This window comes from Anabrus simplex, chromosome 2, assembly GCF_040414725.1.
Source record: "Anabrus simplex isolate iqAnaSimp1 chromosome 2, ASM4041472v1, whole genome shotgun sequence".
Classification (NCBI taxonomy): Eukaryota; Metazoa; Arthropoda; class Insecta; order Orthoptera; family Tettigoniidae; genus Anabrus; species Anabrus simplex.
The window spans coordinates 342,878,581-342,893,460 of NC_090266.1; the positions used below are offsets into that span (position 1 = coordinate 342,878,581).

The following is a 14,880-nucleotide window of genomic DNA, read 5'->3' on the forward strand; positions in this document are numbered from 1 at the left end:
GCATTATAGAACTGTACATTCAAAAATGACATTTTCTTATAACGTAATTTGATTTAGTTTTTCAACCAAATAGCATTTATTTTCTTTTGACTATTCAGCAAACTGGAAGAAAAAATGTTTCTTCTTTGTGAGCTTCTTAAGAATTTTGGAATTAGATTATTCTTTAAACATTCTTTTAGAAATGTGATGTCCCTAGATAATTTATTGACCTTCACCTTGAGATTAAGAAATCTATTCTTCGAGTTTGCCTGGTTGGCGGTAACATTACAAGTTATAAATAACATTATAAAACCGTATTGTATTTCAGAATAAGAAGTTATTATATTAATAAATCCACCTTTCCAACACACAATAGTCCTTTATATTTAGGATAAAACCATTTAATTACAAGTAGGACATGTTTCGCTCAATCTTAGTGAGCATCATCAACTGTAGATAACATAATCCCATAATTGAGCAAATCCCCAATCTAATTGGTAACTTTGGAATCAATGCTAAAAATTTCATGAAGATTTTCCATTATAAACATGCTTTCAATCCTCCTGTAGTAACAACAGCAACAGTAGCCATACCTACAACGCCTCCTAGCACTGCATCCCCTCAATTGGCCGACAACTCGCGTAACGTCCCTCCTCCCTTCCCCTTCCCGCTATCATCCCGTCTCTACGATCGCATTCGTACAACACACTTAGCAGCAAGTTACTGACCATCAAACCTCAGTAAACAACCAAGGGACCAATCTCCCCTCGGTTAACACACGGGTAAGCGCCTTCTGTTATTATTTCCTTACAGTAGTACAGCCTTTAAATTCCAGCAACTCACACACATACTATACTTCCTTGTTCTTCTTTTTTACAGTACACACCCGATTTATATTATTTCACCTACAAGATAAGTAATTCTCCATTTGAAGCCAATATTAACGCACTACTACACAAAATATAATAATGTTTGAAACACAACGCGAGGAAGTCCCATAAGGTTATTTACGCCGATCCAGACGACGTTTTATCATGAGTGCAGTCCGTTTTTCAACCAATTTATGTGATTTTAGCATTCCTCGTCATGTTTATTTAAAAAACAACATCACAGTTCATTACAAGAGCTCACCCTTATGTGAATAATTGTTTTTAATCATAAACAGTCTAATGCAATTGAGCGAAGATTATTATGGTCATTGATTTATACGAACATTTAACACTACATACTATAGTAACATTTCATGTCATTCATTCCGCTTACATTTTAGGCAATTTTAATGATCAATATTTGTTTTAATAGACATAATATAATCTTATTGATTATTTTTAAATTTTTAAAATTCGTATTTTATCAATGTATATTAGACGTTTTTTCGCTTTATATACCAGGATCAGGGCCCTGACCCACCATGAATTATGTTATCTATAGCTGATGATGCTGACTAAGATTAGCGAAACATCTCCTGCTTGTAATTAAATGGTTTTATCCTAAATATAAAGGACTATTGTGTATTGGAAAGGTAGTTTCATTAATATAATTTCTTATTCTGAAATCCAATACGGTTTTATAATGAGATTTATAACTTGTAAATTTTGTGTATTCAGCGTTCTTTTGAGACTGTTTCTTCTTCTTTTTTCCATCCTTTTTCCTCATCACCCACTGCCCGCTGCCTTGCATTCTATTGATGATGAGTGGAGATGGCTTCTACATGTAAGTGCAGAATATTGGGGGGGGGGGGGGATAAAGGATGTTTTTAGAAGAACAGTTGAGTGATTCTGATGAAAGTTTGTCAGATTCAGATCAATCAATCACTACTGATCTGCATTTAGGGAAGTCGCCCAGGTGGCAGATTCCCTATCTCTTGTTTTCCTAGCCTTTTCTTAAATGATTGCAAAGAAATTGGAAATTTATTGAACATCTCCCTTGGTAAGTTATTCCAATCCCTAACTCCCCTTCTTATAAACGAATATTTGCCCCAATTTGTCCTCTTGAATTCCAACTTTATTTTCCTATTGTGATCTTTCCTACTTTCAAAAGACACCATCCAAACTTATTCGTCTACTGATGTCCTCCCACGCCATCCCTCCACTGACAGCTCGGAACATACCACTTAGTCGATCAGCTCGTCTCCTTTCTCCCAAGTCTTCCCAGCCCAAACTTTACAACATTTTTGTAACGCTACACTTTTGTCGGAAATCGCCCAGAACAAATCGAGCTGCTTTTCTTTGGATTTTTCCAGTTCTTGAATCAAGTAATCCTGGTAAGGGTCCCATACACTGGAACCATACTCTAGTTGGGGTCTCACCAGAGACAAATATGCTCTCTCCTTTTACATCCTTACTACAATCCCTAAATACTCTCATAACCATGTGCAGAGATCTGTACCCTTTATTTACAATCATATTTATGTGATTACCCCAATGAAGATCTTTCCTTATATTAATAACTAGGTATTTACAATGATCCCCAAAGGGAACTTTCACCCCATCAACGCAGTAATTAAAACTGAGAGGACTTTTCCTATTTGTGAAACTCAAAACCTGACTTTTATCCCCGTTTAGCATCATACCACTGCTTACCGTCCATCTCACAACATTATCGAGGTCATTTTGCAGTTGCTCACAATCTTGTAACTTATTTATTACACTGTACAGAATAATATCATCTGCGAAAAGCCTTATCTCTGATTCTACTTCTTTACACATATAAATGATATACATAAGAAAACATAAAGGTCCAATAATACTGCCTTGAGGAATTCCCCTCTTAATTTTTACAGGGACAGAGCCACCCATTCAGTCACTCTTTTGTCAAGTTCAATTGTACTCATTTTTGCCAGTAGTCTCCCATGATCTACCGTATCAAATGCCTTAGACAGGTCAATCGCAATACAGTCCAATTGACCTCCTGAATCCAAGATATCTGCTATATCTTGCTGGAATCCTACAAGTTGGGCTTCGGTGGAATAACCTTTTCTAAACCCAAACTGCCTTCTGTCAAACCAGTTATTAATGTCACAAACATGTCTTATATAATCAGAAAGAATGCTTTCCCAAAGCTTACATACAATGCATGTCAAACTGACTGGCCTGTACTTTTCAGCTTTATGTCTATCACGCTTTCCTTTATATACAGGGCCTATTATAGCAACTCTCCACTCATTTGGTAAAGTTCCTTCATGCAAACAATAATCAAACAAGTACTTCAGATATGGTACTATATCCCAACCTATTATCTTTAGTATATCCCCAGAAATCTTATCAATTCCAGCTGCTTTTCTAGTTTTCAACTTTTGTATCTTACAGTAAATGTCATTGCTGTCATAGGTAAATTTTAATACTTTGAGTATGAGTCACCTCCTCTGTCTGGACATTATCCTTGTAACCAACAATCTTTACATACTGCTGACTGAATACTTCTGCCTTTTGAAGATCCTCGCATACACACTCCCCTTGTTCATTTATTATTCCTGGAATGTCCTTCTTATGCCTTTGCTGGCGAGATATAGTGTTTACAGTGCACTATGTCTTCTGGTATGGGCTATATCAAATTTGTTACTTTCATTGACCTGTCTCAGTCTCATCCTTGGCTTTGACAATATGAAAGTGACTGAGGTATGAGTGATGCTAGTAATACCATTGCTTATGCAGTCAGTCCCTTTTATGAATGGTGTGAAAATATCGCTCATAGGGTCGGTTGGTGCATTTCAGTGGGCCTGGCAGACTGATATGTAATAGCAGCGGCTGGCTCGGTGAGGAAAGCAACGGGAAACTACCTCACTCCTCATTTCCCTAGTACGCCTCTTCAGTGACGCCTAGGTTATTTATGACAGCTGTTGGCGGAGCTGCAGAGGATCAAACCAGCCTTTGGGCTGAATACCCAACACACATACATATTCTTTTTGGAACCTGTTTCTGCCTTATAGTACCCATACATACTCTTCCATTTTTCACTAAAATTAGTGTGGGCACCAATTATGTTTGCCATCATGTTATCCTTAGCTGACTTCTTTTCTAGATTCAATTTCCTAGTAAAGTCCTTCAATTTCTCCTTACTTCCACAGCCATTTCTAACTCTATTTCTTTCCAACCTGCACCTCCTTCTTAGTCTCTTTACTTCTCTGTTATAATATAGTGGATCTTTACCATTCCTTACCACTTTTAAAGGTACGAAGCTATTTTCACATTCCTCAACAATTGCTTTAAACCCATCCGAGAGTCTGTTTACATTTTTATTTACTGTTTTCCACCGATCACAGTTACTCATTTAAAACTCCCTCATGCCTGTTTTATCAGCAATATGGTACTGCCTAACAGTCCTAATTTTAATCTCTTCCTTTCTTTCACATTTATGTTTACCTACCACAGAAACAGCTTTGTGATCACTAATACCATATATTACTTCGGTTTCTCTATAGAGCTCATCTGGTTTTACCAGCACCACATCCAGAATATTTTTCCCTCTAGTTGTTTCCATCACTTTCTGAATCAGGTGCCCTTCCCATATTAACTTATTTGCCATTTGTTGGTCATGCCTCCTGTCATTCGCACTACCTTCCCAATTGACATTTGGTAAATTGAGATCATCCGCTACGTTCACGTTCCTTTCCTTATCGTTTCCTACATAGCTAATTATCTTATCAAATAATTCTGAATCAGCATCTGCGCTACCATTTCCTGGTCTGTACACTCCAAAGACACCAAGATGCCTACTATGTTTAGAAATGAGCCTTACCCCTAGAATTTCGTGCTTGTCAGCTTTAACTTTTTCGTAGCCTACAAATTCTTCTTTCACGAAAATGAATACTCCCCCTACTACCATTCATATCCTATCTCTACGACCGAGCTCCATAGCTGTAGTCGCTTAAGTGCTTAAGTGTCCAATATTCGGGAGATAGTAGGTTCGAACCCCACTGTCGGCAGCCCTGAAAATGGTTTTCCGTGGTTTCCCATTTTCACACCAGGCAAATGCTGGGGCTGTACCTTAATTAAGGCCACGGCCGCTTCCTTCCCACTCCTAGCCCTTTCCTTTCCCATCGTCGCCATAAGACCTATGTGTGTCGGTGCGACGTAAAGCAACTAGCAAAAATATATATATCTCTACGATACACCCTCCAGTTCCGTGAGAAAATTTCTGCATCCATTATGTCATTTCTCAGCCATGATTCAACTCCTATTACAATATCTGGTAAGTATATATCTATTAAATTACTTAATTCTATTCCTTACTTTACAATACTTCTACAGTTGAGCACTAACAGTTTTATGGCATCCCTACTTGATTTCCAGTTCCCTGTTCCCTTAACGCCCCTCCCTAGGCCACGCTGTTTCCCTGAATGTACCTCCCTATAACCGTTCTAAACACATTTCCTAACTTATATGTACCACTGCGGTTTAAATGAAGGCCATCTGAGCGCAGATCCCTATCTCCTACCCAACCATTAGGATCTAGAAATTTCACTCCCAGTTTCCCACATACCCACTCCATAGTCTCATTTAAATCCCCAATCATCTTCCGGTCGGTATCCCTCCTACACAGTATTCTACTGATAACAATCTCAGCTTCCTTAATCTTCACCCGTGCTGCATTTACGAGATCCCACACATCCCCAACTATGTTGGTACTTATACCTGCTTGTTTTACGTTGTTAGTCCCAACGTGAAACACTACCACCTTCTCCTTTCCCTCCTCCTTCTTCTCTTCTACTTTCCTCAACATCTGCCTTAACCTAATTCTGGATAACACTCTACTCTGGTACCCTTTCCTCCACACACTTTCCCGACATGTCTAACAATAGAATCCCCGATGACCAGAGCCTCAACCCTACCCACCTCATTTGATCCCCTGCCCTCCTGGTCAGTCCTATCTTTCCTGACAGCTGCAGAAGCTACTTCCTCCTCCCTTTTCTCCATCCCATAATCCTGTTCTACCTGTCTTTTCCTATCCACTACTCCACATTTCCCTTTTCCACCTCTTCCCTTTCTTCTACTTCCAAACTTCTCGGCAACAATTCCCTGTACTTCATCTTCCCTCGGTTGTCCTACCTGCAGTGACTCGTACCGATTTCTCACCGACACCTGTCCTGAATGTTGATATTGAATGGAGCCCTTAGCCTGCAATCTCCTCCCCCTTAAAACATTAGACCACCTGTCTTCTACAACTCCCCTCTTTCCTACCTCTCTCTCTTGTACACCCACTGTAACCTGTACATTTTTTTAGGGAGGCCTACCTTCCTTCCTGTCTTCCGTGAGAATCGTAATTATCTCCCTCAAGCTCTCCAACTCCTCCCTCATACTCCTTAATGCCTGGCCACACCCACAGTTCCTACACTCGCACTGCTTAGCCATTTTTTGCTAAATAATGAAAAGAAAAGGAAAAATAAGAGAACTTATTCTGTGCAAAATAAAAATGAAAGGGAAGAAATATTGTCTAGGTTAGTTCACAAAGATCACACGACAGTAAGTTAATATAGGCTACTACTACAGTACTACTTAATTGTACGATTTTTTATTCCTACAACACGCTAACAGGAGGAAAATTGCTGTTAATTACTGGAAACAGAGAATAATACACAAGAATTACACAATTATTAACTGCAGTTAAGTCTACCCTAATTACAACAACAGAATTTTTAGTAAGAGTTACTACAGTTACGACAGAAACGGTACTGTACCATACAAATATTTCACAGTAATAGAATAAACACACTACTTTCTAATAAGATGCTATAATTCAATACAATAATTTTAAACTACGTTCAGACTAAGTACAGATACTACAATACACTACAATAATTTTAAACTAAGTTCAGACGTATTCTGATTACAACAGGTTATTACCAAGCAAAAAACAGAAAAGAAAATTACCATTAAAGTTCGAAATTCCCAAAACTACTCAAAATTATAGAATAAGCACTTTAATTTCTAATGAGTTATTATACTACACTACAATAATGTTAAAAGTACGTTCAGACGTATCCTAGCTTCTTACTAAGCACAAATAAAAATGAATATTCCAATTACTGTAGGCTTAAATTTAGATATTCGCAAGAACTACCGGTAGGTACTCAAAGATTACCAACAAAGATATTAATAAACACGTACCCGGTATACAGATTAATATTAGTACTACTTTGTCCTACTATGCTGTAATAGAAATGAAACCTGCCGTTTGCACAAGAATGCACACGAGTATAACAGGCAAGATACTATCTAATATACCGTATCTACACTACAATTCTCAACTGAAATGCGGTTATGTGATCTTTACAGATGGTGGATTACTATTATTTTTCCCTACTCCGCGGGACGGAGAATAAAAGTGTCCTTAAATGCTGAAAAATATGAGGTTGTTTACAATAATTTCTCAAAAGTATTTCTGTGTAAACTACGCCAGGGACTTGAATTGCAATTATTGGAATGTAGGAACTTGATTATTAATAACCGCTCATAAATACTGAACTGTCGAGGGTGTGAAATATAAATTACGGATACTTTAACTGCCTAAACAGAACTACCAATGATCGGAATACAAGAATCAGCTGATTTTTATATTTTCTTGATACACTAAACCCTTTGTTTACAGACTGTATCTAATAATGCCAATATTTGAATAAGAAGAGCGACAATAATCAATAACAATTACGACTGTTAACTATTTCGCCAGTGAAATACTGTCTACTCTGTTGAAATCCTTTCTTTAAACAAAATTTACAACAGTATCGCATTATTGAAAGACGTTATTACCTTCGTGATAGGTGGGACCGTTGAACTGCTATTTGAAATACCCTGTCAAATGCCTGCACTAATAGATATAACCGCTGCCGAAGTTATGACTCTTTTTAATATCCCATCTTTGTAAGTACTGTATTTTATCAACAAACCTATTTATATTTTAATAATACTATTAAAAAGAAAGATATATATCTTCTTTCACGCAGACCTAAATTACCGGTTGTAATCTAGCGAACGCCTACGGAACTACTCAGTGTGAAAACCGCAAATAAATACCACTAATCGCAGATTACTACAAATAAACACTAAACACAATTAATTGTGGAACTAAATGTATCACACACACACAAAATTTGGTAAATTTCTACAATTATCAACTACTTTATTACTGAGACAACACAGAGCTGTTAGAACAGTCAACCACTCGCTAGCGCATCCAACAATGGATGGTGATTTGAGTACTGTGGATGACATTGCTGTATGTAAAATCCTTAGTTTGGAATTGGATACAAGTGATAGTGTGCTTATGAGTATAATAACAAAAGCCTACGCTATGAAGCTATTTTTCTAAAAACTGTATTTTTTCTACGTCGATTTTTCGGTCTGTTGTTTCAGTATATATTTGAATCAATTAGCAATTTTGTGCATTTCAACAACTTTTCAAAATTTGTCCGATTATGTCCTACCTGAAACATAAGTTCCAGACTTTAGACTTACCAAAACAGAATATCACAGTTGATGAGTCACTAATCGTATTGTGGAATAGGTTGTTTTTAAGGTAATATATACCTCTAAAATCCGCAAAATTTGGCATAAAATCGTACAAATTATATGAGTTAAATTCAGGCTTTCTTTGGTCATTTATAATATACGAAGGGAAAGACACCATATTTGAAACAACACATACATTAATAGACACAACAAAACTTTTGCTATTGTTTTATCGCTTGTGGAGCCACTTCTCAACAAATGATACACGTTGTGGATAGTATTGCGGTACATTGGTATAATTAAATATGAATATGTATTTCCAAGTACTTGCAGCAATCGCTAGGCAAATATCAACAAAAGTTGGATATGAAGGAAACGAAAGACTCCCAGTAATATGTGCTGGTATGCCGCACAGAGAACTTAGCAAAGCAGAGCGCAGGGAAACGTGTAGAATGGAGTAATGGCACTATTCAAATGTCATGCTTCGAATAACCACAATCAGTACAGATCACATCCCAAGTCATGTGCCGATTACGATTATGGGCCTTTTCCCAAGGGGAATTTTCGCGGTAGGTACATACTAAGCAAAACGAAAGGGAACACAGAAATGAGAACTCCCAAAAGCACAGGTTTAGAAAAGATGAACATATATATTGAAACAACTTCAAAAGAGATAACAAATGTTTTCACAACAGAGAGTAAAATTGGACCATTTGATACACCATAGAAAAGGGGAATCATACAAGTTATTGACAGGTCTTATTTTGGTTCATACAGGCACTAAAAGGGGTAACCACACAAATCACAATAAATCTTTGGTATACTCAGGTACGAGATAAGGGGCTATAGGAATAAATTAATGTTCTCATTACATTCAAGTTCCAATATGACAACGTTCACATGAATACCGCGCCAAAAACAGCAAGAAATTTTAAAAAGGAACAAGTAAAAATTATACAAGTTAAAGGGAACTTTCCAGTACCTAAAATGGTACGCAATAAAACGACATCATATCCCCCAAAAATCTAACACACACTTGTTTAAGACAGGAAGATACTAGAACATTCGAAATGTAAACCGCAAACGCAGTGCAAAATTGGCAGAGCACAATGTTACCAAATTCCATTAGCCAATTATGAGAAAATACGAACGGGAGACGAAAAGGAGAATGGAAAGAGGAACGGGAAAAGAAAACCAAGAAACAAACAGCAGGGAAAGGGAAATGATCAGGCTGTCAAGTCCCACTTCAAAACGAGGGAAGGCAAAGTTCATGCACAACACTTTAGAAGTTGAAGGTCACCACAATATCGCTAGTCCATCACACTTCTTCCCTCACATTTCCACCACAAGTCTAAAGCCAATAGTTTGGCACAGCGTAATTTCGTAGAGTCCTGAAGGGACTAGAGTTCGAAATCCAAGCATTAGCCAAGCCCATATGGAGAAAGAGAGGGCAAAATTGAATAGATGTCAATAATAATAATAAAAGTCTGCTCACCCAGTACGTAAAGAAGAATGAAGTAAAATTGGAATGCACACGGTCCAGCCGTGTACACTGCTCAAGCTCTCACTGCCGATTACAACATATCAATCACACCTGATCGCCGGACAAGAGAGAGCGGCGAGTATATATACGGAAGCGAAGCGAGCTCGAGAAAACACTGGAACCGGGTGACGTCACGGAGATTGCGCGTGGAGGGGCAACAGTCAAAGCAGTGGTGAGACAGACTTGTAAGCTGAAAGTTCGTGAAGCAGCGCAATATAATGTGCACTAAATCGGAGCGGAGAAGTACGCATAAGGTAAGCGAAGTTGAGCTCGTAACAATAGATACTTTTTATAATTCACCTGCTTTAGCTCATAAGTTAAAATTACTGAAAACTGATTGTGTAGGAACCTTGCGCCTCAACAGACAGGACATCCCGAAAGGTATGATCAACATGAAACTAAAGAAGGGGGAACTTATAGCTTGGCATTCTCACCAGACTTCCATCCTAAAGTGGTGTGGAAAAAAAGATATCACAATGATTTCTACATTCCATGGGGCAGAAACCATCACAAACAAAACAAAGCATGGTCAGGAAAAATAAAAGCCTGTTTCTGTTGCTGACTATAATGAACACATAGGTGGAGTCAATTTTAAGGATCAGTTCCTTCGTGATCTTTTAGAGAGGAAAAGGATAACAGAATGGTTCATCAAGTTATTGAGGAGGTTAATGGATGTTGCAATTCTAAATGCAATGATCATTTACCAGAAAAGTTCACCAGAATATAGAATAGATCACTTGAAATTTAGAGTGGATGTTGTCCAGACACTGCTTGTGGAACATTCAGGTTCATATGAAAGAAGTGCCTGGACAACATTCTATGGACAAAAATGTACCCTGTCTCACTGAAAAGCCTTTCCCTGAGAGAATTCCACTGTCTGAGGGAATGAGTAGGCCAACCAAATGGTATGTCATGTGCTACAAGCAGAAAATTTGGAGAGAGACAGTGGTTTGGTGACCAGACTGCGAAGCAGGTCTCTTCATTGAGGGATGCTTGAAGATGTTGCACACCAGACTTAACTATTATGGTAAGATAGCATCATATTTTCTAAATGAATGGAGTTTTCTAAACATGTATGTGAAAGCATTATCGAAAACTGTAAAATACCGGTACTACCAAAGTTACGTTGCTTTGAACACCACCTTGCACGAATCTGAGAAAGTTTAAATACTGTACTCAAAACTCTTCCCACAGCACAGAGATGACCAGTGCACTGAGAAGTTAATTACCCTGACAGAACATGATATTTTCCTTTTCTATGAGCTTTGTCCAAATCTGTCAAGAAGTTAATTGACTAACAAGAGTTAATGAGATTCTGTGGTAATGAGGCAAGTGATTATTTCTCAAAAATTCCTCATGGATAATGAACTGTAGCCTGTGTTATGGGCTGTGATTGATGTAGTAGTTACTAAAGTAATTGGTAAATTGTTATAAATATTGTAAACTCTGATATTGTGCTAGTCAGGGTCTTGAGGAAAGTTCATAGCTTATATATTGCTCTTGTTATTTTACTAATGATAGTGAAAATAAACAATAATACAGAGACTTAACATAATAGTTCATTGCAATGATCCCCTTTTTTCATGCATATGTATGTAGTCAGAAAATATTTTAAATATTTTGCCTTATTGAATGTTGAAGTACTATAATGAAAATCAGCTACACATTTGTAATGAATATACCAACATTTGCAAATTTCTGGACTTTAAAATTGGTAAAAGAATAGATTCTATGAGATTTTGAAGTTTAAAATGCTTAGTTAATAAAATGTTTTTTTTTAAATTTGGTTTACATCACACTGACTCAGATAGGTCTTATGGTGACAATGGGATAGGAAAGACCTAGGTGTGGGAAGGTAGTGGCCGTGGCCTTAATTAAGGTACAGTGCCAGCATTTGCTTGGTTTGAGAATGGGAAACAACGGAAAACCATCTTCGGGGCTGCCAAGAGTGGGGTTCCAACCCATTATTTTCTGGATGCAAGCGCGCAGCTGTGCGGCCCTACTCACATGGCCAACTCACCCAGTAGTAAAATGTTGATGAACCCCTTCTTTCCCTGTACTCTTCAAATGTGGGGAAGATATGGAAGCTAACAAGAATGGGAAGTATTTGTTGGACTTCTGTGTTAGTACGAGTTTAGCAGTTATGAACAATTCTTCAAGCATGAGGCTAGTCACCATTACACATGGGAGGGTAGGGAGGGGCACAATATCCACAACAGACTATGTTTTAACCAGCTAGGAATTCAGGAAATCTCTCAGGAATTTGCAGGTTCTTCTGAGGATAATTTTGAAGATACAGGCCACTATGTGATCTGTAGTGAACTAAGTATCTCTAGGTGTAGAATAGTGGAAGTGAACTTTGCAGATGAATTAGTGTAGAAAATCTCCAGGAAGAGGATATTAGACAGAAGTTCATGGATATGATTAGTGAAAAGTTCCAAACAGTGGACAGTGGACAGTAAGCAGGTTCAGGATATAGAAAGAGAATGGGTAGAATACAGGGATGTTATAATAGTAACAGTAAGGGATTGCCTAGGAGCAGCTGTGTGTAAATATATATTAAAAAAAAAACATCTTGGTTGAATGATGAAGTGAGAGTAGCTTGTAAATGTAAAAGAGAGGTATTGTTCGTAGATGAAAGAAACAGAGCGAAACAAATAGTTGATGAATACAAGAAGAAGTCCTTGGAAGATTTTGGTAATAACCTGGAAAAGATACGTCAAGCAGTAGAGAAACCTTTCTGGACAGTAATGAAGAATCTTAGAAAGGGAGGGAAAAAGGGAATAATTAGTGTTTTGGGTGAACCAGGTGAACTCATGATAGATCCCAGGGAATTACTGGACAGGTGGGAGGAATGTTTTGAAAATCTTCTTAATGTAAAAGAAATTATTTCTGGTGATGTCATGAACAACTGAGCTCATGGGGAGGAGGACGATGATGTTCATGAAATTATGCTTGAGGAGGTGGAAAGGATGGTAAATAAACTCCCTTGTCTTAAAGCAGCAGAAATAGATGAAATTAGACCTGAAATTGTGAAATGTAGAGGGAAGGCATGTATGAAATGGCTTCATAGAGTAATAAGATTAGTATGGAATGTTAGTAAGGTACCTTCTGATTGGACAAAATCAGTAATTGCACCTATCCATAAGAAAGTGTACGGGAAGGATTGGAACAATTATAAAGATATCACATTGATCAATATACCAGCAAGGTATTTACTGGGATTTTGGAAGGGAGGGTGTGATCAGTGGTTGAGAGTTAGTTGGATGAAAACCAGTATGGTTTCGGACCACAGTGGGGCTGTCAGGATCAGATTTTCAGTATGCACCAGGTAATTATAAAACGCTACAAAAGAAACAGACAGTTATGTTCGTGTTTCGTAGATCTAGAGAAGGCATACCGGTATGTTAGAGTACTGAGGGAAAAGATATTTGCCATATTGGGAAATTATTGGATTAATGATAGATTATTAAAATCAATCAAAGGCATTTATATTGACAATTGGGCTGCAGTGAGAATTGATGGTAGAATGAGTACTTTGCTCAAGGTACTTACAGGGATTAGACAAAGCTGTGATCTTTCACCATTGTTGTTTGTAGTTTACATGGATCATCTGCTGAACGGTATTAAGTGTCAGGGAGGGATTCAGTTAGATGAAACAGTCATAAGCAGTTTGGCCTATGCTGACAACTTGTTCTTATTGGCAGATGGTGCTGAAAGCCTGGAGTCTATTATCTTGGAACATGAAAATAGGTGCAATGAGTATGGTATGACAGTTAGCCTTTCCAAAATTAAACTGATGTCAGTAGGTAAGAAATCCAAGAGAATTAAATGTCAGATGATACAAAGCTGGAACAGGTAGAGATTTTCAAGTATTTAGGATGTGTGTTCTCCCAGGATGGTAATATATTAAGTGAGACTGGTTCAAGTTACAGCAATGCCAATGCAGTGAGCTTGAAGTTGCAATGTACAGTATTCTGTAAGAAGGAGTCAGCTCCCAGATGCAACTATCTTTACATCTGTCTGTTTTCAGACCAACTTTGCTTTATGGGAGTGAAAGCTGGGTGGATGCAGGTTATCGTATTCATAAGTTAAAAGTAACACACATGAAAGTAGTGAGAATGATTGCTGATACAAACAGGTGGTAACAATGGCAGGATGGTACTCAGAATGAAGATATGAAGAATGAGCTAGGAATGAACTTGATGGATGAAGTTGTACACATACACTGGCTTCAGTTATGGGGTAATGTGAGGTGAATGGAGGAGGGTAAGTTAACTAGGAGAATAGGGGACTCCATTATGGAGGGTAAGAGAAGTAGAGGTAGGCCAAGACAATGATGGTTAGACTCAGTTTATAACAATTTAAATATACAATGTATAGAACTAAAGGAGTCTACAGAACTACTTACAAATAGAGGATTGTTAGGTGGTTAGTAAATTCACAGAGGCTTGTAGACTGAATGCTGAAGGGCATAACAACCTATAATGAAGATGTATGTATGTATGTGTGTATGTATGTATGTAAGTGTGTGTGTGTGTGTGTGTGTGTGTGTGTGTATGTATGTATGTATGTATGTATGTATGTATGTATGTATGTATGTATGTATGTATGTATGTATGTATGTATGTATGTTCAAGTGGGGCAAGTTTTGATTCGGATGACAATAATAATAATAATAATAATAATAATAATAATAATAATAATAATAATAATAATAATGAAAATGAAAACCTACAACCTGTTTTCCAGTCTTAGACCGGGTCAGGATTGTAATGAATGAAACATATATAGGCTAGTATTACAATGGGGTCGCCACTCCCAAGGTGATTATTAATGACTGATAAATGCTATGTAATGAGAATGGAGAGTGTTGCTGGAATGAAAGATGACAGGAGAAACCAGAGTACC

General features: G+C 37.6%; 1 protein-coding gene and 1 pseudogene across 4 annotated transcripts in view; one reads left to right on the forward strand and one right to left on the reverse strand.

Moving 5' to 3' along the window:
* The window catches only part of LOC136862817 (uncharacterized), a 377,696-nt gene that overhangs the window by 15,463 nt on the left and 347,353 nt on the right, over window positions 1–14,880 (reverse strand). The window lies entirely within an intron of this gene.
* LOC136864853 (piggyBac transposable element-derived protein 4-like) lies at window positions 10,188–12,884 on the forward strand (annotated as a pseudogene).